This window comes from Halichoerus grypus, chromosome 15 (assembly GCF_964656455.1).
Source record: "Halichoerus grypus chromosome 15, mHalGry1.hap1.1, whole genome shotgun sequence".
Classification (NCBI taxonomy): Eukaryota; Metazoa; Chordata; class Mammalia; order Carnivora; family Phocidae; genus Halichoerus; species Halichoerus grypus.
The window spans coordinates 19595062-19620955 of NC_135726.1; the positions used below are offsets into that span (position 1 = coordinate 19595062).

Below are 25894 nucleotides of genomic sequence, written 5' to 3' on the forward strand. Positions count from 1 at the left end.
GGAGTCGGCTCACTGGCTTTCCGGAGAGAAGAAATGTTTGTGGTTAAAAATCTGCACTCCATAGCTTAGTGTTCCCGGAGATGTCCCCTCCCTGTGGCATGTGAACAATTTATATGTATTTGGCTAAACTGAATTTTTCTAACTAGAACATAGCATGCTGCCTTGGAAGTTTCTCATTGCTAAATGAATGTTTAAGAGCCTGTCATTAGTTGATAAACATAGAGACAGAAGAAGAAACTCATTTTAAGAAACTCTGGCATTCTGGCCTTAAAAAGAATAAATTACAGAATGATTAGTCACTTCAAAAAGGGTTTCTTCATTAAAAAAAAAAAAAAGGCCTCACCATGAGTGTCTTTGAAAAACAACAATAACCCCCCCAAAAAATATGTATATATAAGAGAACTTTTCAAATTTATATCCTTACAAATACATTTAGTATATAAATGTAAGCTACTCCCCCTAAATATATACACAGTGAACTTTGCATTACTTTTAGCTCATTCATGCATTCATTCATTCGTTCATACATTCATTCAATTCAGGCACATCCCATGAGGAAGACAGAGAAGTAAAATAGTGTCTTAGTCTCCAAGTAGAAGGAATTGTCACTTCCTATTTTTTGTAAAATTCACTACATTTTATGAAAATAAAGTCTTTGCTGTGGAAGATTGAGAAAATATAAAAGGAATCACAAGGAAGGAAGAAATATGCCTGAAATCTCCCTACTCAGAAGAATGCACTGTGGGGATATTTATCCATTTCCTTCCTGTTGTTGCTGGGGGCCATGCATGTGGGTGTGAGAGGAAGAGGGGATGGAGACGGTGAACTGAACATAAGCAGGGCGAGAGCTTTGCACATCATGAGTCTGGACTTTTCCCTTTGGTGGTGGGACAGCTGGCTGAATTAATGGCAAGGGAGTGGTGTACTTTGAATGTTTGCAATCTCTTTTCTCCTGCCTCCTGTAGGAAAGGGGAGCTCTACCTAGTTGGAAGGATGTGTCAAAGGGCACACGAACAATATCAGCTAATGCCTACAGATCACTTGGTGTCCCCAGCCAGGCACTGTGCAAAGTACTTGATGTGGATTTCACTGAACGATGGTTTGGGTGGGGATCCTACCATGTCCCTTTTGCAGATGATCCAACTACTGATGCTTAAGGAAAATCCCATGCAGGAGCTTAGCCAGCTAGCTAACAATTGGTAGGATTAGGATGTGAACCCAAACCATCTGGCGACAGAGTCCCACTGCAGTTATCTACTGTTGCATAACCAACTACCCTGAAATTTAGCAGCTGAAATCAGCCCCCACCTTATTACAGTCGAAAATTCAGGCCGGGCTCGGCTCGGCTCGGCTGGGTGTTTCTTCTGCCCCTTGTAGCACTGGCTAAGGTAAGCTGGTGGTATGTACCTGGTGGCTGGGCTTGTTTGGAAGGGGCGGGTTCTGAAATGACTCCATTCACTTACTCATGATGGCTGGGACTATTGACTGGAGCACTTTCACGTGGCCTCTCCTGGGTGGCGGTCATCTCGGGTCCCCAGACTACTTACATGGCCGCTCAGAGCTCCCCAAGGCGGTCGCAAATAGAAGCTGCCAGTGTCTTAAAGCTTGGAAAGTGGCACGGGCCACTGCTGACATTCTTCTGTTGACCGAACAGTCACAGAATCCACCTGGAATCAAGGGGAAGGACATAGACCATCACTCTTCAACACCGTCTGTGGCCATCTTTAATCTCCACACCTCTCAGTGCTTAATCACTGAGGAGACAGTGAGAGCCTGTCTTTGAATTGCTTGATTGTCTAGCTGGGTGATTGATTAATCTGTTAATCAGATGCACAGTGGACAACTGTCATGTGGTGGACACTGGGGGAGAATAGGAAAACAGACAAGGTTTCCACCTTCAGTCACTTACACTCTAACAAAGGGAGTAATAGTCACCGAGTAACAAACAGGGAGGATCATGGGACATCAGGTGCCAGGAAGGACATGAGCTGGCTGAGGAGCGAGAGGGCTTCCTCAGGAGGCCTTGCTGAGAAAGGGTGTTTCACCTACCACTTGAGAGAGGAACAGAGGGCTCATCCTCTAGAAAGAAGAAACAGCAAGTCCCCAAACTCTGAAGTGGGAAAGGACTTCATGAACCTATGGAACCAAGAAGAAACTCATTTGCCAGGAGGCTGGTGGGAAAAGTGGGGTGTGGTCCCAGCAAACAGAGCAGTGGGTGGGAGCCTGATCACCCAAGGCCTCCTAGACCAGAGAAATTTCATTTCATCTTTTTTTTTTTTTAAAGATTTTATTTATCCATTTGACAGAGAAAGACACAGCACGAGAGGGAACAGAAGCAGGGGGAGAGGGAGAAGCAGGCTTCCCGCTGAGCAGGGAGCCTGATGCCAGGCTGGATCCCAGGACCCTGAGATCATGACCTGAGCCGAAGGCAGACGCTTAACGACTGAGCCACGCAGGCGCCCCTAAATTTCATCTTTTTTTTTTTTTTAAAGATTTTATTTATTTATTTGAGAGAGAGAATGAGAAAGAGAGAGCATGAGAGGGGGGAGGGTCAGAGGGAGAAGCAGACTCCCCACTGAGCAGGGAGCCCGATGTAGGGCTCGATCCTGGGACTCCAGGAACATGAGCTGAGCTGAAGGCAGTTGCTTAATCAACTGAGCCACCCAGGCGCCCCGTAAATTTCATTTCATCTTAACGGCAAGCAAAACCCGTTGGGTTTTGGGCAGGGGTGTAGCTTGATCTAACTATGCTTACCCTTCTAGTGCATAGCCACTAAGTGCTGTGTGACTTTGAGTTGGACATTAACCTCTCTGGGCCTATTTTCACACTTGTAATAAAGGGGTTGAAATGATTTGCAGTGAATTTTTCACCTTTCGTGTTTTGACTCTACCTGTTCCTTGTTTACACTGACACCTGGGGTTGGCCCTTTCTTGATTTTGCAAGGAAAGAAGCTGCCCCTCAGACAGCCTCTGCAGCCCTGCCTTCACGAAGGTATCTGCCTGAGCCCATGTTTTAACACCAGCCCTGACCGAGACATTTCATCCTCAGTGGTGCAGATTAGAGGAAGAGGCAGAGATTAGAAACGGCAGGGTTTGCACATTCCGACGGTCCTTAACTTGATTTCAACTTCTGACCTGTAATGCTTCCCAGCTGTTTTGAAGTCACACATCCCATCTTGATTAGACTCGCCCCCAAAAGTGATCCAAACAGAAGGGGCTGCTTCAAGGACCCATCACCCTGCCTGGCTCTCAGGTTCGCAGTTCCCGGCTGAAGGCGGTCATGGCCCCCCAGCTGTTGGCTTAACACAGCCCAGCAGAAAGGGCTCATGCTCTTTCCCTCTTGCTCTCCGCACACAGAGGCCACCTTTTTAACAATCTGTTTTTACAATGTGGAGAAAGAGGTGGGAGCAGGGGACGAGCCAGAGTCTCTGCCACCCCCCTTCCATAATATACCCCAGGTGGCGGGAGTTAACTGGGAAAGCTCAAGGCTCCGATTCCAAAGTACACATTCAAATAAATGAAAACCAACTGGAGTTGAGTCGGGCTGAGGCACGAGAAGAAATTTCATCTTCGAGGTTATTTTTTCTTTTTTTGTGCAGAATGCTAATCACGGGGTGAACTCAGAAGGAATGTGCTTTCTCAAGATGAATTTCCTAACATGGTAGAAAATGGACAGAATCCAGGAAGCAGCTCTGTCTGTTGCCTGGGGACGGACGTCTGCGTGCTGGCCATGAAGGGCGACCTCTTCATCCATCACTGGGGTTAGAGGCCAGGCGCCTGCAGCCCACGTGAGTCGGGGAGGGAGCTCAAAGTCCTCAAATGTCTCCTGATTCTCTAAGACCCACGAATTCAGAGGCCTGGGTCCCACATTTGGTTTTTCTGAAAATAAGCTTTTGGGTGATTTTTTTTGTACATCGGGAGAAAATGTCCCAGGAGCTCACGTTTTTTGTTCTGCATGTTTCCTAGCATCTGCTCCACTAAAGCACGTCAACATAGTTATGTCAGTTTGTGCAAATCAGTTGACAAAGATTTCCTATTATTTCATGGACTCCATTCACTTGGCCACCCTGGACATTTCCGGAGTCATTACTGGGCACCAGGTCATATGGTTGTTTGAAGATCGCGTGTGTGGAAGGTAATGGAGACCACCTCTCCAGCCGGAACACACCCCCTTTTCCTTTTAGAAGCCTTGACAGGTACCAGGTCACCTGGGCTCTCCTACCAAGCCTGGCTCCTGAGGGCCTTCATCAGCTCCTGACTCAGCCAACTTTTCTTATCTTGGTCACCACAAACTCTCTTCTCACAGTATTGATTCCAGCCCCTCTGAGTCGGTGGCCCTTCCCCAAGTGTGATGAGCAAGTTCTTACTCCCCTTCTTTGCCTACTCTGTTCCCTCTGGCCGCAAGATTTTCCGCATGTGCCCTCAAGCGCCTCACTCCATCAGCTCTCCAAAGTGCTTGCTCCCTGGAAAGCCTTTTCTGCTTCTGAGGGTACAGTGGTTTCCACCTCTGCTTTGTTCTCACTTAAAATACAGGGTTAAGCTTATCGGAAGAGGACTTCATTTTGTGTCACATTTTCTCCACCAGACTGTGAGCCTTTAGAAGGCAGGGGTCCTGGTTCATCTCTGTTTCTCACCGTCCTTGCTCAATGCCTGTACCAAGTGCATGCAAAATAAACATTTTCTGACTGCATCGGAGTACTTAATAAATATAAAACTTTATACAAAGACCCAGGTTACAAATAGCAGCAATTTCTAGTGGATTCTATGAGGCTTTATGGAGTGTCTGCATGTCCAGGCACCGGGTGACAGCTTCTGATCTCAGGGCACAGCATGGGGCGAGGTTTTATGTCGCCCTAACACAGATGTAGACATCTCCATGACTGTGACACACCAGTCCCTTGCTTCTCCCTGACGTTTTCCTCAGCTCTTTCCTGACTCTTGAGCATGCCCAAGGAGCCACATTAAGGGAAGACTTCACAGGGTGGGGAGTATCAGCCCTGGGGGGCAAGGTGACCTGTGCTTTACTACACAAATACCATAGACAAGATCCCACCTCTCAGTCATCTCATTTTCTTATACCTCACACCATTCCAGAAAGGACAAAAGAGGGTGTCCTGTTTTGCACATGAAGAAATTGAGGCTTAGAGAAGTTGTCATTGGCCCAAGGTCATTCCTGTACTGATTGTATGTCTAGAATTCTCTAAAGACCAACCCAGGACTCTGCTTTGAAGCCTAGACTTCTTTCACTGATCCCCGATCACCTTGTGTTCACCCCTCCCAATCCTGCCTCAAGCAAATTACCTTATAATAAACAAACATATTTAATTCACCCAGCAGGTGCATAACCATGCATTTCTTGTCATCATTATCAGATTCAACTCTATTTTCTAAGCCATCCTCTTTTTTATCATGCACTCTAGGATTTTCTGATGCATCCAAAGCTGCCCTAAGTGTTCATTCATAGAAGCCAGATTCTACCTGTAGAAGAAGGTCCAGGGGACACAGACGTGTTGGCATCAGACTCTGGTTCTCCAAGGAAATGCTTCTGCAAGGAGATTTGGAAGTTGCCTGATGCTGTGGGTGTGAGACACTCACCATCAGGAGGGAGGCCAAGGATTTAGCCAACATGTGCAGGACTCTTGGGACCTCATACCCATCATTCCTTTGTTCTATTTACTGTATTCCTGTGTGGGTGGAGGGAGGTTTATTTTACTTTATTTTATTTTTTTTTGCTTTTCACTTGGATGTGACCCATCTTGTCAGCCCATTCTTTTGTGCCCATGCATACAAATTAATTCTGTGGTAATTTTGATAGAAAATTTGATGAGTTGGCCAGAGAAACTTCAGTAAGAGAAATTAAATTAAAAGTAGTAATTTTAAGAGAGGAGAAAATAAAATGACAGTTTTGATCATTTCAGGCCTGGGCCATTGGATGGAGATGACACGTCAGCGTTCTAATTCATTTCCTCATTTTAATTCTTTATTTAAATTACCACGGTATCTGGAAGGAGGCTTCCCCCCCATCTTGAAACTTGCAAGGGCTGGAGGAGGCTTCGCTGCCCGGTTTGTTCACTAGGTGGCGCTGCTCAGACTGGCTGCGTGGCCTGGATTCAGCTTGGCTAAGGAAGACCTCAGTGGACTCTCATTAAATACCGACTGTCTTCTGTTAATTTCCTTTAGGACAAACAGCACGCCTCTAAGATAAGAAGTAGGGGGATTCTTTGATTTGAAGCAGGAGCGATTGCTGGAGAAGTGCCTGCTAGTGGATTAGGAAAGATTCATAGAGCCCACCAGTACGTTGTAGATCATCTTGTCCATCTGTGGTTTGTGAACTTGTTTGTAGAGTAAAACACTTTACTCAGCAAAATGCTATGCAGAACCGAATAATAGGCAATGCAGGAAATAGCAGAGCTCCTGTGGTTGCTTTCTGGAACACTTGGGATTCAAGAACCATCGATCTTGTCTCTTTCTTTCCTCTGTTCCTCCCTCCCTCCTTCCTTGCTTCCTTCCTTCTTTCTCTTCCTTCTTTTCTCCTTTCCATTTTCCAGAGTTGGAAATGTTGGATGAGAAAGAACAAGATGTTCATGGCACATCTTGGCCCCAAACGAGTCACTGAATAATCTCTCTGCGAAGCCACTGCCTTGTTTATTTAAATCCCACAAGTTCCCATTAAAGGGGTCTCCAAAGAAAATGGTTCTAAATTCCCTGAGAGACACTGTTGTGGACGGAGACATGCATTTGCTGAATCAGTGTGTTGACACTGATCATAAATTCAAACATGACAAGAGCGACAATGATGAGTGTGTGGATTCTGGGCCAGACCCTGGACGAACTCTCTCATGCCTTTTTAAATTTTTCTTCAGAAGAAAAATGTGAGGTTTGTTTTTCTATCCCTACTTTACAGATGAGGAAAATTAGATTCAGAGGCGATACTTTTTGTAGCAAGTAATATATTAAGGTGTAGGTGAAGTTCTTATGACAAAGAGACCCTAAAACACAATGTCTTAAATACAGTACAATTTGCTTCTTCCTCACGTGACAGTCCCCAGGAAAGTGATCCGAGACAGCTGGGCGTGCCTGGCTCGGTTCAGCTATGGCCGCCATCTCTCCAGCTGTTAGGGCGATCACCTTCCAAACAGCAGAGGGGCTATATAGCCAGTAAATGATGGGGCCCAGATTTGAACCAAGGCTTATGTGATTTGAAAGTCTGATGTTAACTGACCCCAGGACAAACCTCCCCCATTGCTCCAACCCTCAATCACTCGAGACCAAATATAAGAACAAACTGCCACCACCTTAGGCGTCGTGCTTTGCTGTGGTGGCAGCCTCCAAGTTGGCTCCCAGTGATTCATGCCCTTGTGTGGTTCCCTCTTACACTGAAGAGCGCCGACCTGTGTGGTCACCAGAATATTATGGATTTCATAGAGAGTAACTTTTGAGGAGGCTAAGTCCCCCAAGACATTGAACTCTCTGCTTAGCTCTTTCTTGGATCGCTAGCTCTGGGGAAGCCAACACCATTCTGTGAGGACGCCCAAGCAGCCTTATGGGGAAAGGTCCACGTAGTAAGGAACTGAGGCGTCCCACCAGCACGCAGCACCAACCTGCCAGCCACGTGAGTGTGCCGCCTGGGAAGCAGATCCTGCAGTCTCGATCAAGTCTTTGGGGAGCTGTAGCCCCAGCCCAGTCCTTGTATAACTTCCTCAGAGTTCCTGAACCAGAATCAGTCAGCAGAGCTGCACCCAAATCCCTGCCTCATGGAAACTAGGTGAGATAATAAATGTTGATTTTTATTTTATGCCACTAGATTTCATGCTAATTTGTTATGCAGCTATAAATAACTAATCCATTAGTATAGATGCTAGGTTAAGAGGATGCCCTTTTTCTAGCCCAAACTCCAGCCACCTCCTCAGGAAAGCCTTAATTGATTCCGTCAGGGAATTAGCTACTCCTCTTTCCTCTGGGTCCACTCTTGTGTCCCTCAAAGCCGAAATACTTATTTTTACAAGTCGCTTTCCTTCTCCAGACCCCTCGTTCCTCAATGACAATGTCTAATGTTCAGCTTCATCTTCCCTATGGCCTGACAGTGCCAAATTAAATGTGTATTTAAGTGAATGACTGAAACCTTATACCTATCCTTCCGCTTGTTTGTTTTATAATATTATGCACATATTTGCTTCAGATGCAGGCTCTGGAAACATTGTCTTGCTTCTTACGTGAAGCCTCTCAGTTACTTCTTTGTTGTCGTAACAGGCTTTTAAAAAATACTCTGTATAAATAAAAGATAAATCTCCTAAGGGCCAGAGATCATGTTGTTTTAGGAGCTTTTACAAATAGTTGGCACCTCCTTATTCTTGAAGATCAGGCCTGAAACCTCATCAAAACAAATGTCCCCTGGAGATCCCCAGAGCTGAGTTTTATCTTTTGTTTTGTTTTGTTTTGTTTTGTTTTAATCGCATTCTCTCTTGTCCCATTTAGAAGAGGAGAGAAGGAGGTCTGTCACGAGTTGCTCAGCTCAGGTCTTCCCTGTGCTCCCGGCCTGGGGGCTTCTACTTTCTGATGGACCCACCTGGTACATTACTGAAACCACCTCATTTCCAATCATGCATCCAAGCCTTGTGGGTATCCTTTTGCAAATGCACCCAAGATCTCTCATCTAAATTTCCTTCCACTGCACTTAATTTAGAACCACTTCAGAGGGAAGTTGGAATGCATTCTGCATCCTTTTTAAACCTATATATTGTTCTCAGTCTTCAGACTCTAGGAAGTTTGGGCAATTTGTCTAAGTTACATGGAATTGAATTTTGGTTCAACAAAGGGAGAAGTTGAAATGTTTTTGGGTGTGATTTTAGCTTAACAAATGAAAAAAGAGGGTATTTTGTGATGGACCATGTTGTTCCCTTGTTGAGGACACCGTAGACACAATTCCTCATGTGTATCCACATTCCCATCCTGACTGAGTCTTTGGTCAGAGACTTGAGTCTGGACTGATCTATAACTTTCCTCCTCCAAGAGCTGCGTTTTCATATTAAATAACATTAAGGAGCATATTTCCTTTTTTGCCTGTTTTTCATGGTGACCTTAATTAACTCACAGGGGACGGTGATTAAGATCATGTTTATGAAACAGTCATGCATCAATGATCCTCAGAGAGAGGGGTTGTAAATTTTATCCTCCATAACTTCGCCCGACCCCAAACACTCCACACAGTGCCTCCCAAATGGGAGGTAGTCAAATCTTAATTATAAACATTTTCCATGCGTACCCAGATTGAAGACTCTATTGATCCACATCATTGATTGAATAACATTGTATTTTTTTTCTTTTTAAGGAGAAAATCAACTACATTAATTCCTGGATCAGTTGTAAGATGCATCCAGATTTTTAAGACATAATGAAAACAGAAAAGAAATATTTATCATATGTTTAAGGATGTTTGATAAGTTTCTTGAGAGGTAAAAGCTCTTGATTCCTAGAGGTGATCAAGCAGAAATGTGAATGGAGGTTAATGGACTAGAAAAAGGGCTCTAAAGGCCTGTCAATATGCCTGTTTCCAACACAAGACTGAAAGATCTTTGAGGAAAAGGATGATGTCACATCCACTGCTGGGTCCCTAGCACCTGGGTCGATGCCTAGCACCCAGAGTCACCTGATGATTATTTGTTGAATGAATCAAATATTGGAGATCAGAGGACCTCCCTGATCCCTTCCAAGTTCTACCCAGGTCCCCATTATCTCCCCACCTCGCAAGGCTGTCGCAAGCATCGAAGGAGATTATGCACCTAGAAAGTCTCGCTGCAAGTTAAGTTCTCAGCAAACAGATGTCTGCTCCTTCGGCTCCTGTTCACGCTCCCCCTCCTTCCATGTTCTTTGCCTACTCAGGATCCTTCAACAGAAATTAAATTTTGCAGACAGATTCCCCAGGGCCTTCCCGAAGACATACTCTTTCTGGGAGAAAATGAGTTTATTGACTTTTCAGCCTCGGGAGAGCATGAGGTACAGCTCTCAGTCCAGGGGGTCTGGGGTCTGCACTGGGGCTGGTGGAGGCCCCGCTCCATCAGGCTGGGCAGGGGCCAGCAGCCCGCACACAGGAGGCTCCTTCTCTCCATCTAGGCCATGCTTCACGGTGCGGTGAGGGCGGGCTGTCCTCCCACAGCGGGGCTTATGCCACCTGCTCTCTGAATGAAGTCCAGGCTCCTGGGTATGGCACTCAAGGCCTAGTCCTTTGGCCTAAGTTGTACTTTTCTCTTTGTCCTCACACTGTATCTATCACATGCCTGGTTGTGAGAGGTGCTTGATGCATTCACATGGGAGATGGGAAGAAAGAATTGTTCTCTTACTGGTCCATTTTCTCACTGAAGGGTGCTAGAACCAGGGGCACTATGGTTTGAAGTCCAGCTCCAACCTTGTCTGAGCCCCCACCTTGTGTGCTCCCCCTTTCTGCCCTCGATCATCTTCCTCCAGCCGGAAAGGCCTCCATTCCCATCCTCCATCATCACTTCCAGGCTGGTATGGCTCACAGCCTGCTGCCATCTCCTTCCTGCAACCCAGCGTATTTGCCTTTCTAGAGTGAAAAGTTCAGTAGCTTTGGTCATCCGTAAATGCGTCCGGATGGAGATGAACTTGGCATGCCGTGCTGGAGGTGAAGGTCATTTCCCCCAAATGCAGTAGAAGCCAAAGAAGAATTTAAAGCAGGGGTTGACAATATCAGGCTTGCATGTTCGATCACTCGGGCAGCCTTGTGGTGGGCAGCTTCTGCAAGGGAGAGAAGAGAGGCAGTGAGATCATGTAGGAGTTGAATCAGGTTTGGATCCGTTGGCACTCAAATCCATGCCTTCTCTGGCTTCAGAGGGAAGTGGAATATTCTGTTTCTTTATTCCTTCCCTTCCTCCTTCTCCATTCCCTCTCTCTGTCTGCCTCTCTCGGTCTCCCTCAGTCTCCCTCTCTTCCTGTCTCCCTCTCTCTTTTCTACATACGCCTGCCATGGTTTCCAGACCCTGGACTCCAGTGGTGTCTCCTCATCCCTTTGCCCCTGAAGCTTAAGGAAGGCAGCAGCTTCCTGCTCCTCTAAATCTCTTCCTCACCTATTTGGGCTCTCAGCTCCCCCAACCCTGGTATAACCAAATTCCTGCTTTTGGTTCCTTCTGTTTAAATACTTAGGGTGGTTTCTGCTTTTCTGTTTGGATACTGTGATAGCAGTCTATTGAAGTCATACATATAAAATATGCAAAGGCCTAAATAAGAGTAGCTGGAGGAGAGGAGAAGGTTTGGAGATCTCCTTAATTAAAATCCTACATAGACTTGTAATGCCTTGTCTTCCTGACCTAAAGAGTACCCTTTGCCATTAGGACATTCCACAATTTGGAATACTGTCCCCCAGATCGCACATACAGTTGGTCTTTTAAGACCCCTTGTCATATCACTCAGCCTGTAGAGAATGTTGCTTAGGCACGAATGCTTTACTTTGTCACCAGTTTTCATGTTTCTGTGGAAGGAAACAGACAAGGAGACAAAAGATGAAAATGGAATTGAGAAGAGACACAGAGCATAGACCTGCAAGTTAATAGAGCAAGCAATTTTCTTTATTTGTTTTCTTTGGCTAGGTATCTAACTATCTGTATGATCTTGGGTGAGTCACTTTCCTTCTGTGGGACTTATTTTCTTCATCTTAAAGAATATGATCCTAATGTATCTTCCAGGCCTGGCCAAAATTCACCATACTCTCTACTGTTCTGGGAGCTTATCATGGGACCCATCCTGTTGACTTGATGAATTCTCACACTCTCAGTGACTGATCCATGATATTAAAGCCTGCATAAATGCTAATAACCTTGTTTCCCTTTGAAAAGCTATGAGAGTACAGATGGATTTTCCAGGCCCCATCTGAGCTTTGCACCCAGCAAATCAAATATCACACATTTAAATGTCCTTGGCACTCAGTGTAGACAGAAGCTTTAGCCAGACATTGCAGGGAAGGTTGGTTCATTCACCACCAAGTAGTTCAAAGTCAGACCCTCTGTTTTTGAAATGAAACAACTTGCCTCTCACCGTCTGTTTTGTAGGACCTGGAATGATACATACTCTTATTTCCATTTGCAGCCTAATCTGTTCCCAGAAATATGTACCAGAAACCAGGAAAGAAATGTCATCCTTTGGCTGGTTACCCTAAGATACCACAAGCTACCTTCTTTTTATTTTCTTATTTTTTTCTATATTTTAAATTATCATAATTTTCTAGAAATATCTTCATTTAAACATATTTCTTGGTTTGGGAGAATGGAAAAGTGCACTTCTTCCCAGGCTGACACTAAAGTCTACACTGGAGATGGTGTCCCCTTTCTAATGAAGCAAAATCTCATTGGGACCTTGGTGGTACCCTTGCTATGTAAATTTTATGGAGGCATTTGTTTAGATGTTGATGGCAACTTAGCAACCCATAAAATCAGTGTGTACTCTGTGGTAGACCCTTTGCTTATGTTTGGGTCTTCTGAGATTTAAGTTACATGGCCCCTTCCATTGAGGATCTCAAAGCTGATGGGAGAAATGGAGTTGTGAATAAATTATGCTATCATATTGGTGAATTTACAGTATGGAATACCTCTGTGACTCTTGCAAGTCTTCCCCTCATCTGAAGCTAAAGAGTAGCCATTAGTGGCCAATTACTGAATTGCAGGTATAGAACCACAGAGTGAGCTCTCAGGCTTTAGGACTAGAATTAGATCTTAACTTCCCCAAATCTTGGCAAAAAGAGTTATTCCACTCATTTTTCCACTGTGGGAGTTTATGCACCTGCATGTTGGAAACAGGAGTTCCCGATATTTTCAAAAGTTTGACTTGTCAACTTGAAGATATGTCTCAAAAGTCATAAAAATGGTATGTGGACCTTGTCCCAACACTAGGAAGCTCTAAATGCACTCAACACGTGAATCGTATGTTCATTGCAGTGTTATTTACAGTAGCAACAGGAGAAAAATATCACCTAATTATAAAGCGTGGATTTAGTTACGGTAGAGTGATATGATAGAATGCCATGCATTGGTGATATAGGAAAGGACTTCATGGCCAGGAAAGAAACTTACGATACATGATTTGATAAAATAGCAGGTGATGAAATGCAGTAAGGCAGTGAGACTAAATTCAAATACTTGTGTGTGTTCGGGTATATACTATGCAGTGGTAGATAGAGATAGAGACATACACACAAAATGAAAAAAATGTAGAAGGTATGTATACTACTGGTATGCAAATCACACTGGTCATTTCTGGGTGGGGCTATGTCAGATAACATTTATTCTATTTTTGGATGTATGCTGCAATGTACATGGATTGCTTTTTAAAATCAGAAAATATTTAAAAAACAATGGGACTGGCTTCAGGATATGCTGCTGCAATGACAACTGATGGGGGCTAGCTGGCAGAGCCATTAGAGAGATTTTGAGGCTCCAGGTTTCAGTAAGTCCTTTCAGAATGAATTCCAACATTGACATCACTTTGGGCCACTTGAAAATGGACATTTCCAGCACATCTGTGTATGTAAGGCTGAGAGTAGTTGTAATAAAACGATCTCCTTGGATAACATAGGACAGTTGGTTGGGTTGGCCAGACTGACTATGGAGAGTCTTAACCAGATGGAGTTCATGGGACGGGGGCTCATGTCAGTGCTTCCATCTGCTTCAACTCCTTCTCAAGGCACTGCTGTCACAACAGGGGGATAATTAGAATAACTCTGAAGCAAGACGACCAAGAAGCTGCTCTGACACAGCCTTCAGACTTCAATACTAAATCAGGGTCATGGGTATGGGATGGCTCTCCGCTTATCTGATTCATGATGGGAGTTGTACATTGGTGGCACAGATGGGAGCTACTTACTCCCTGAGACTAGCCAGGGATATAGTGGATGCATCTCAGAACAGTGTCTGAGGAGCCCCATTCCAGAGGGAAAAATTGGAGAATTCCTCTACAAATAACAAAAACAAATTACCTGTTGTCTGGGGTTCTTTGCGGCTCATAGTATGCATAGGTTGATGTAGTCTCCTTGGCTCCCTTCCACCATGCTTATCCCTTCTTTCCATTCCCCATTTTAATTACCAATAAGGAGGAAGGAGAGGCTCATCTGAGCACAGGAGAGCCACTGAGACACACACTGTTGGGTGTGGTGACCGACTGTCTGTTGAAGCTCATCGTTCCCATAACCATTCTTTCACTTTGGCCTTCTCCACCAGTCTGGGTGGGGCCCATCTTCATGGCCAGTTTTCTTCTTCCTTTCCACTTTCCCTGAGTATGCAGCTGGCTGGATCATGGGACCAGAGCACCTGTTTTCGCCCCACTACCAGCTCACTGTGCCACGTGGAACAAGTCTGGCTTCCTCTGTGGCCTGCAGTTTTCTCATCTATGAACTGGAGGGATAGGCTTGGTAGTCCCCAAGTTTTCTTACACCAAGATTTCTCCACCTACGGACATTTTGGGCTGGATAATTCTTTGTCATTTGGGGGGAGGGGCTTCCTGTGCATTATAGGATGTTTAGCAGCATCCCTGGCCAGTAACACAGCCCCCTCCACTTAGGACAACCCAGAATGCCCCTGGAGGGGCAAGATTGCCCCCCGTCAAAAACCACTGCATTTCCCTTATGACTTTCCAGGTGCACTTATACCTTCTGTTTTGCAGTGTTGGAAAGTAGCATGTAATTTCCAGATATACGTAGGCAGGTATCTCTAGAAAAGCCACGATTTAAAACTCTCGCCCTAGAACACAGCCACATGGAGAGGTCTGGCTCACCTCCAGCAGACTTCAGATACCCTGCGAGGGTGGGTTTTCCTTGTAGACACCTTTAGAGCAGCCCCTGAGAATCAAAGCCGGCAGCTGGCCACTGCCAGGGGAGTCAGGGAACCAAGCCTTGTTCTGCTTCCTGGCCCCTGAGAGCACATGGGGATTTGGGGCTTGGCTCAGAGCCCACAGAGGGGAGAGGCCTGTGTGGAGGCGTGACCAGGGCAGCAATGAGAGAATGCAGGAGTGGGGTCAGGCATTTCCTTAGCTTCATTGGAAACAGATGCCTAGCTGAGGTGGAGGGCTGGGGCTCTGCTTCAGGCCAGCATGCTTGGCAGGGTCTCCTCCCCATATCCCTCAACCCCCGCTCTCTTCCTCCTCGCCCCCGCAGGCACCATCAGATGATTCTGTAAGAGAAGGGCTTTGGTTTTAAGGGAAACTATGGTTGTGTGACATAGGAACAAAATCTGCTTTCATGAGAACATGAGCATGTGTGATTTGACCATATACATGTGATCACAGATAGTTGCGATTAAAGAACATCAGAGTAATAAGGTCCTTTTCTGGTCTGAGTTCAACATCTCCATCTGAGGTCTAAAATCAAGAATAGAGTCCAGAAATCTAGGTGGGTTAATTCCCCTGGTCTTTACCCATAAACACCCAAACCTGAAATCCTCTTTTAAGATATAAACTCATTAAGATATATTGAGTACACCTGCCATCCCCAGTCTCTGCGTATGGCAGACATTACTAATTGATCACAGAGCTCTTTCCTGCTGGGCCTTAATCCTGCCTGACAATCTTGTATCTACACAACAGTCTAGGTAGCTAGTGCCAATCAGAGATGACGTACTTGCCAGGGATTTAGTCTGTCAGGGTCTTTCTAGAGATACAGTTGCCCCTCGAGCAGCATGGGTTTGAACTACTCAGGTCCACTTATATGAGAATTTTTCCCCCATAAATACAGCATAGTACTGCAAATGTATTTTCTCTTCCTCATGATTTTCTTAGTAACATTTTCTTTTCTCTGGCTTACTTCATTGTAAGAATAGAGTATATAATACATATACAAAATATGTGTCAATGAACTGTTATGTTATCAGTAAGGCTTCTGGTTATCAGTAAGGCTTCTGGTCAACAGTAGGCTACTAGTAGTTAAGTTTTGGAGAGTCGAAAATTATACACTGATTTTTGACTGCGGAGGGGTCTGTGCCCCAGCTCAGTGTTGTTCAAAGGTCACGGTACATGGAAGTGAAAACCTAAGGATATGTGTTCATTTGAGATCATCTTTTGAGAAAGAGCCAAAGGAAGTATGTCAGGAGTATATGCTATTCCAGGGCTTCAGACTTTATTGTGTACATGAATGATCTGGACAGGCATGAGATTTCTGCAGGTCTCACAAGCCCCCAGGAGATGCTGATGCCAGTGGTCCACGGACCACACATTGAGTAGCATGTTGATTAGCCAAATGGTTATTTTACCATTTGGGAAACTATGATTCCAAGAGGCTGAAGGAAGGGGTCAGGGCTCTTTCACCATCAACACGACAAGTTGCTTGGTGCAAGAATTCCATTAACCTTTTGCTCATCCTCTGAATCTCTACTGACTTTTGCCCATCTCTCTACCCCTGCACCCATTTTGCATCTACCAACCTGATTAAACCTGAGGCATTTCAGAACTGATGTCCCCTGAAAATCTGGTGTGTTCAGACCCCGACCACAAGAAAAAACTGTCTTCACATTTTTGATCCTTCTAGAACATTCTTTAAGATCCTGCGGGAGATCACACTCTGCTGAGAATTGAACCTTAACCTAGAACAACAGAGTGGTTGGATAGTCACTGAAAGGTCTACTTCCTTTGAGCAAACCTCATTTATTTATGGAAATCCTGCTGTTGGGGGGGAAAACTAATCAGACCTTATGTGGCCAGTCATGGCTTACGAGAAGGGGGTGGGACCTCATTTTTTGGTAAATAACCTCCGAGTTGAGAGAAAGATTTTAAAATCCAGCCTGAGTAATGGAAAAGGGAAGAGTAGTGCGGAGGGGGCTTTTTCTTTCTCTTTAGTCAGTAATTGAGACATCTCACCTTACTCTGGCATAATTATATTGTCAAATGGAAGTTGCTTCAAGTAATTAGCAACATAATTAGTCAAGCTTTTCTGCTCCCCATGTCCTCAACTAAAACAGTCCTTGTATCCAGTGCCCTTTGCAGCATGGGACAGTCCTCAACACCTTCCTTTTCTTTTAATGAACAAAGAGAGAACAGGGCAACATATGCAGGGTCTTTTACGGCTGCCTCAGAAAGGCTGCTTATTTGGTATTGGTTAACAAATAAAAACTGAATTTGAGGAAAGAGAACATTAAGAAGCACATAATGTGGCTTTGGTCAGGTTGTTGTTGCTGCCATTGTGGTTGTTATTGGTAATAATAGTACGAATTCCTATAACTTGGTTGTTCTTTTCTCAGAGTTTACAGACTCATTCTCAATCTTTTCATCAAACATAAACCCTTGGAAGTTTTAGCCGATTTTGCAGAGGTTGTAAAGAAGTCTCTTGATGTACCAGACCCTCCCTGCCCAGAAAACCGGAGATGTGAAGGAGGTCAAGTAGGCTCTGGTCTTCTCCAGGGGAGGAATCTACTTTCTGTCCATCAAACACCCTTGGCATATGGTGGGCATCCAGTAAATGGTGACTCCATGAGTGGGAATTGGTATCCAGACCATATCAACGGGGATATGCTGGGGCAAGGTACCATTTACTGTGCACTTGGCCAAGAGCTTCACTAAGGCCTTTATACACATTAACTCGCTGAATTCTTGTAGCCTTCCAACAAGGCAGGTCTTACTTTATTGAGAAGAAAGCTGAGGCTCAGTGAGGGTATGTGGCTGGTAAATTTGGACCATGCATTCTACTTGAAATCTCATTGGTCCCCCAGTCCATGGTCTAATTATCCCAGTACACTAGAATGATGAACACCATTTTTCACCTACAGGACTGAGGGCACTCCAACTCCTTTCCCCTTGCTAGATTCCTCTCTCCTACTCCAGGATTCACTGGTGCTTTTGGATGTCAGTCTCAAGGTGGCTTTCTGACTGTCTGGGCTGTGGGGCCTGTGGGAGTTGTGGGGAGCTGGGGGCCTGCCATACTGTCTAGTTGAAGCACATGCATTTAGATTGAATCCACGCTGTACGTAACCTGAGGCAAATTACTTGCTCTGAGTTTCCGATTTTCAGTATGTTAAATGGGAATGAATATACAGATGGACATGGATTGATGATGCATAAAATCAGGATTCCCTGCTCAAAGGTCTTTGGGAAATTTAACCTGCTCTTGGAGATTCACATAGACAAGAGCATATGAAAGCCTTTGAGAGGTCTTCCAGGAACCTGTTCTATTATCATTGTTATTACCATTTAAAATCCAGTGCTTCTGAAAACTTTGCTCACAGAGCCTATGTTTCACATGCCGTGTGAAATTTGTATATGATGGTCCAGATGACAAAGCACTCTCAATGTTACATCCACTCTCGTGGTCATCAAGAATCACACATATGCTTGGGAGGCATTCTCCCAAATGATCAGGTGATAGAATTGGGGCTTGTATTCCTAGCTCCATTTCCCAGGTGAGTGAATGGGACTCAGGCAGGTGGAGCGAGTTGTCTAAGTTCACACGGCTTACAATGGACAAGTTGGACTCCAGTCTAGGTCGGCCAGTGCCAAGCTGGTTTTCTTAGAACCACATAGACTCCCACTGTGCAGCCACAGAGGCCTTTGGTGTCTGCTTGGTTATCTCTCGATGCCAGATCTGTTGAACAAGGCCTGGGCAGACGCATGCACTTCCCTTTGTGTAATGTGGAAATCCGGAGTGCACTTCACAGCCCGACAAGCAGCTCTCCAGCGAAGGATAATGGAGCAGGAGAGAATGAACGCACTAACGAAGGCAATAATTACACGATCCAGGACTTGTAGAGCACTTTGCCGTTTTATGAGCCCTTTCACGCATGGCATCCTTTTTGATCATCACAGCAACCCAATGCATAAGCTGGGGGGCAATTTTTCCTCATCTGACAAGGAAGAAAACTGTGGTGCAGAGAGGTTAAGGGTAGAACAAAAACTCACACAGGATGTCAGTGACAAGCCAGTGATCCAACACCACCTCCTCTCTCCTGACTATTTCTAACATTTGGATTGACATCCAGGAGAGAACCTGGTAGAAACAAAGCTTTCTCCTGCTGATCTGCTCTTCCTTTCCTCCTTCCTGCTCTGTCCTTCCCTCCTTCCTTCCTTCAACATGAAAATTTCAAAATACAGAAATACTCAAATTATCCCACCCTCCAGAGGTAACCACTGTGTATTTGCTTCTAGTAATTGTTTTATGCACATTTCCTCTTATTAAATTTTCTCAAAAGCATAATTTTAAATATCTGCAAAGAATTGCATTTTAGTTTACATAACCCATCTTTTGTTGTTGGAAATGGAGAATGTTTTCAGATTTTCTGTAATTTAAATAATGTGCTAAACATCATTACACATAAATCTCTGTGCACTGTAAAAATATTGTCCTTGAGATAAATTTCTTGAAATTTTAGAGTCAAAGGGGTTCTAGATATTTAGTACTTTTGCTAGATATTTCAAACTGCCATCTAGAAAAATTTACCAGTTTCCCAGCTCTATGAGCAACTGTTTTCCAACACTTAGTAATATAATTCTTTTTGACCTTTTAAAAGTTCACAGGCATTGTTTTAACTTCCTAGAAATCTTTATATATTAAGGAAACTAAGAAACTAATGTTTATGTTGCAAATATTTTTCCCTGGGTTGACATCACCATGAGTTGAACACTGTGAGCCATGTTTTTAATTGATGAGGGAACCTACAGGGGAACAGACTTCAGCCCGGGGTTAAGAAGAAACATTTAGTGATGAATGAAAGTTGTGCAAAGAAGAGATTGGTGGCTTTGGGGCCACCCCATTTCACGGAGAGGTAAATCAGGACTCAGAGAGGTTGAGTAACTTGCCACAGGTCACACAGCAAGAGGCCTCAGAAATGAGATTTGAACCCGGGTCTGCCTGTCTCCAACTTCTGTGTTCTTTCTGCTGTGTGGCATCTTGGCGTCCCAGAGAGGGTAGACGATCAAAGCAATGTTGCAGATATAAATCGTTCAGAGTCCACAGAAAACATCAGCCAAGGAAAGAGGAGAATGGAGAAAACTAAGAGATTGAAATCGGAGTCCTCAAATAAATATATTCAGATAAGTGAAGGCAAAGGTGCTCATTCATAAATGGGAGATGGGGTGACAGGGCCAAAAACCATTTTCCTCATCCCCACCTCCCCTGACCCCCTCAGGACCCGGCCTTGGGTACTTCCAAAGCCCGGCTCTTGGCTTTCTCTGAGCTAAACTCTAAGATGCGATCTCTTAAGAAGACAGACACGGCGTCACGTTTTGAGCACTCCCATTTCTGCTATTTCAGATTCTCTCTCTCTCATTTCTATTTCTTTTTATTTATTTTTCTTAAACTGCTGAGCCTGATGAATTAGGGCTATTAAGAGACTCTTTGTTATTCTGTCCTGGGTTACTATTTTAAGGGCTAAAAACACTCATAAATATATGGATGCTCCGACTGTAAATGGATACGTTTTAGCCAGTGAAAAATTCATTTTCTCTAATATACGTTTTTAAAGTGTCCTGCTGAAATTCTGCACAATATCTCACCATGATCTTTCACTGTTCCTCCCATTTTTATCTGATAAAAGCAGATCCATCATCAATGCGGTGCCTTTTCTCTGCACCATAAATAACAGCTGGGGAAGGGGAGCATCTCCCACAACACAGCAGCCGCGGATTTTTAACCAGTTTTGGAATTTATTGTTAAGCCTTCTTGGGATGCAAGCCAAAAGTACTTGCATGCCCATCAGTTACCTCATGGCCTTCCTGGTTTTGCACAAAGGCACTCCAAAGCCCAAGCACGGAGAAATCTGCATCTGATTTTAGCCTTACTTTCTGGATGGAAGATGGGAGATAGTAGGTTGTTATACACCCCGGCTCGTCTGGGTCAGTCCTGGTTTATGGTTCTGGTCTCAGTGAAATGACTGAGAATGACCTCTTTCACTGTCAAAAGTGCCCTGGTTTGGATGATAAATTTATATGGTCACTGTTGATTTAGGCTTAGAAACACAGTGCCCCATATTACCTCTCATTTTTTTTCCCCATCCCGCATCAGATGTTCACTCTGTGTATTAAAACTCCTTCCCCATCCATCAACCCCTCATCACAGTTAGGAGACTTATCGTCATGGGGAACATCTCTGGGCTGGAGAAAGTGAGGAAAGAAACATGGTGTTCACTCCCACCACATGCAAGGCTCTATGCTGGAGGCTTTTCAGAAAGGTCATGCTTTCATGTGAGATCAATCCCATGAAGTGCTAGAATTCACCGGTCTCAAGATGCACGTGTTTTTCATTCATTAATATCTCAAAATTGGGCAATGCCTCACAGCTGATGTCACCTGAGCGCTGCTGGTGGTCACGTAGCCTCCGACACAGTGCTGTCTTGGCTCCCAGGATGGGGGTCAGCAGCTTGGAAGAAAATCCTAGAAGCGGAGAGCATTTTTTTAGTCCCCAGGAATCAAATGTTTATGGAAAAGGGGTGGCAGATTGCCAAATCTGAGGTAGTTAGCAATAGTCTGAGAGCAGATGTCAGCAGGGGGCCAGCGCCGCATCACCGTAAGGCCAGGCTGAACATTCAGCAAACGTGTCTCTTGTTTCTTTTAAGGATTCTTTTAAGAAATGCTGCATCACCAATAATCTTGATGACACGGAGGGCAATTCTGTTTGGAAAATTACCTATCTGATGATTTTGAATCGCAAAGTGACTCTGAATGTGAACAAGGTTTAGGAATACTTTCACCCATTTAAGTCACTTACATTTTTTCCTTCTTCTCTATGCCCACGTGATAAAATCTATGCCGATTCAATCTCGAAGAACATGTAAACTGTAAAATAAAAATTTCAAGAGATTAAAAACATCAGGTCCAAGTTACTTGGAAGTATCCTTTCTTTCTTAGTGACCTATAAGACAACGGGCAGCCTACAACTGACGGTTTCTAATGGTGATTAAATACAGTGGGTACGAGTGAGCCCATTTCACAGGTGAGCCTAGCAAGATCATGTGGTTTGCGGTGCCGGCGTCGGGTTGGAATGACTCAAAAATTGATTTAAATAACAGTCACGGAGTTGCGACAAAGTGCCAGACAGTGTCTGTTGAAACATGTTTAGTCCCTGCCTTCACAGAGCTTCCTGTACTGGGAGCAGAGGGCGAGTGGGGGGCAAAGAGGCAGGTGATTGTGATGCATCCGGAAAGCTCTAATGGTAGCAGGAGATCAACCCTGAAGCTGAGGCTCTGGGACAGCATTCACCAGGAAGGATCCTCCACGGGCCGGCCTGGAGAGAGAAGGGATTGTTCCTAAGACCAGCGTAGTACGTGGAGGAATAGCGAGCCACACAGCAGGACAGCAAGCCAGGGAGCTGCCCAGGTCCCACACAGCCGGGGGCCGGCGAGCACCTGGGCCATCGGCAGCAGCCCGCTCTCCGCCCACTCTACCTTCCTTCCTTTTACCAACATGTATTCCAGGCTCACCCAAGCAGAGCAAACCACAACTTTAAAGCAATTACTGGTGATGATCAGGAGGGGCTGAGGGGATTGTTTTCTTATTTGTGTGAACCTAAAATGCCTGCTTTCTTAATTAAGCCTTAACTCTGGGTTTTGCCTCAAGCTTTTCATTTTTCCCTCGTTAACAGGTTTCAGCTTTCCTCCCTCACTGCAGGCCTTGGGCTTTGCCCAGTGGCTTTCTCTTCCTCCTAAGAAGCATCTGCTCCTGCCCCACCACGGAGGATACCTCCCTTTTTAATCCCCACTCCCCAGCTGCTTTTAACTTCATAATTACAGCCACGAGCAATATATAATCCTTGGTGAGTCAAGAGCAAGGGAGGCGTGGGTTTCCTTCCCCAGAGCGCCTGCCTTCCTGCCCAGAGCGCATGTCCGGGGGCCTGCAAAGGGGCAACGGTCTGCCCTGAGCAGCAGAATCTGCCCCGGGTGCTCCCCGTCTGGCTCTCCTGGCCTGGTGACCTTGTGCTTTTTGCTTCTACATCTCCAGTGACAGGCCAAGCATCCCGTATGCAGGAGATGCTTGATAAATGTCTCTTCAAAAATGAACGCATGAAGGAATGGATGAACAAATAAGCTAGGTCTGGTGTTGAGGTGAGTGCAGGGGTCTGGGGCGGGGACTTGTCAACTGTCTTCTCGCATAATGCTAGCCATTGCCTTTCACATATGGAGATGTTTCATGACCACATAGTAGCTCATTATGTTTTTGTTGGAATATCTACCCGAGTGCCTCGGGCTGGACATAATTTATGCATCACTTCCTTCACAGTCTTGATAGAGTCATTTAACCCCGCTTGCTGGGACTACTTTAAAAATTCGGTTCCATCCTTACCTTACCTCTCACCGCTAATTAGCAACTTCTTAGTTGTCCCAGGTGACTTTATTTGTTCATTCACTCATTCACCTGCTGAGCTCCCTGCTGGAGATTCAGTGCTGAGGCAGGCAAGCAGGGATCCTCGCCTCCTAGAACCTAGTAAGGTAGGGGGAGTGGGAAGCCAGCAACTAGGCACATGGTGATGGGGGCGGGGTTCTGTGGAAACACAGAGTGGAGGCACCTAAAACGGACTTCTCATCAGAAATGGCTTTCCAGAGGAAGGGGCATCTGAGCTAGAGGATGCATGCAGATTAGTCAACAAAAGGAAGGGAGAGAACATGTCTGGGTTATCTGTTAAACTGCATAACTGACTGTCCCAAAACCTGGTGGCTTGACATGGCCATCATGTCGCTCGGTCTCCCTGTTCTGGGGGTGTGGAATTTGGAGAAGTTTCGGGGATTCTTCTCTGTGTGGTGCTGAGGTCATTTGATAACATTCAGCTGGAAGGTAGTCTGGTCCGGTGGGTTCAAGAGGGTCTCCCTGACATGCCTAGTGCCTTGGTGGGGACAGCTGGGAGCCAGCCTCTCTCTCAAGTGTCAAGGACTCCACGTGTCCCCTCTTGTGTTTCAGCGAGGCGATCAGCCTTCACGGCCCCTCAGGGCTCCAAGGGCGAGGAGGTGGCAATTGCCAGTCTTGTAAGGTCTGGGGTCACAAACTGGCAAGGTGTCACCTCCCTTGAACCCCAGTGCTCAAGGCAGGCATAAGGGCTCCCCAGATTCAGGGGGAGAGCACAGAGAACCCCCACTTATTGAGGAAGAAGCGTCAGTGCATCTGGGGCCATCTTGAATCTGTCCTCTTGGAGAGTTGGAAAGCGGGTTCCAGGCAAAGGGAACCTGACCAAGTGGGGGAAGCGGACAGGAGCCCTCTCGTTTGACCTGAGAACACTGGTGCTGTGGTCGTGGATGGGGCTCCAGCACCGGCAGAAGTCTGGCACAACACACCTTGTTGCCGTGTGTCCCCGAGTCTGGACTTGATCCTGGGACAATGTAAAGGCACTGAAGGATTTGGAGCAGGGGTGTGACATCAGATTGAGAAAAATCTCTTCAGTGGCTGGCTGGGAGCGTGGGAAAAAATTTGCAGAGGGTCTGGTTGGAGCCACAGATGCGGGCATGAAGGTCTGAAATAACTCAGGTGTGAGGTGTTGAGGCCCCCCAAAAAGGTGAGGGGTGGCGGGGCAGGGCAGCCTGACAGCTGAGGGGCGGCACTGGGGGCTTGGACGCACAGGAGGACCTGTCCCTCCACCAGGCGCTCTCTGGGTTCCCAGCCCTGCTCCCACCTGTCCCGCTCCCGCCCCCTGTGGGCCAGACGACCCCGCGCTCTGCCACCACGCAGTGTGGACGCCGGGCCCTGCGCGCACACAGTGGCATGAGCAGCTGTGTCTCCATCCCAGCACTTCCAACAAGTGCCAGTCCGCTTCTCTTTGGTGAAAAATGGGGGCAATAATATTACACATGGCGGGTATTTAACTGTCTCCGAAGCTGTGACCTCAGCAGCTGGGAGGAAATGACGAAGTGGTGAGAAGGACGGAAATCCGATTTCTGTTGGAGAAGTTGATGAAACATTTCATTTCTCTAAACAAAGAGTTTGAGATTGAACGGATTGATTTTTGAAGACTTCAGGGGCCCATTTTGGAATCCTCAGGTCCAGAATTGGGAGGCTTGAGGGTTTCCTTGTCCCCAGTTTGTCCCCTATGTTCCTGAGAGGTAAGTGAGGAGACCCGCAGAACATCGAGTTTATAGCATGTGCGCTTGGATTTGAAACCCTCCCATCCCCTCCCCTCCCCTCCCCAGCGGAGCCAGTCACCCTTGTGAACTTCAGCTTATTTTTAAAATGAGCCTAAGTAATGTCCAGGTCGTACAGTTGGCATGAGCATCAAGAGCTAATGCAGATGAACACCCGACCTTCTGCATGTTCACTCAGGTCCAACCCAGTTGAACCGTGAGGGAATGGGGCTCCCCGTGGAGAAGCAGCTTCTCCAAGATCCTCTCCAAGAGGTTCTGTCACCGTGACATGACTGAGACCCTCTCTGGCTCTCCAGTGACATCCAGTGGATGGGTACCACGTGGAAGCAGGTGTGAACTGGGTTCAATAACTATCTTGAAAATAGAGTTAAACAAGCATGTGTGGTAGTGAGCTCACCACCATCAGAAGTGTTCAAGCAGATGGTGGAGTCACATGGTCAGATTCCTGGCTGGAAGAACTTGGGACTCGTGTGTAGGATCAGAGCTGAGGACCTCTAAGATACAGCCTGGCTCTGAGAGTCTCCGGAGCCCTAACGTGAATGTTTCAGGAACAAATACTGAAATAACCACCAGGGATTACTGCGGTTATTTATGGCCAACTTTTTAACCTCCCCTTGGTGGCCTAGTGGCAGGAGGAAGTGGCCCTCTGCGGGGTGGTTGGCCAGCCGGGCTCCCCAGAACACCCTGGACCACCACAAGCGGAACCCCGTTACCTGCATCGTGGCTGGCTTCTGCAGCTGCAGAAGGGCCAGGGTGACCGAGGCCGGTGGACTCTCCCCCAGCAGGGAAACCCCAGGAGATCTCGTAGTCCTGCTGTGGAGAGGGGGTGACAGAAACGAACTCCGCTCGGAAATAAGCGAG

The 25894-nt window shown here is 45.9% G+C and overlaps 1 long non-coding RNA gene across 1 annotated transcript in view; it reads left to right on the plus strand.

The window, feature by feature from the left end:
* The first annotated feature begins 22801 nt into the window (after positions 1-22801).
* LOC144380180 (uncharacterized) overlaps positions 22802-25894 on the plus strand; it is a 141474-nt gene continuing 138381 nt past the window's right edge. Inside the window, exon 1 of the long non-coding RNA XR_013444025.1 lies at positions 22802-23011. This is a non-coding gene — a long non-coding RNA (uncharacterized LOC144380180). The remainder of the gene's footprint in view (positions 23012-25894) is intronic.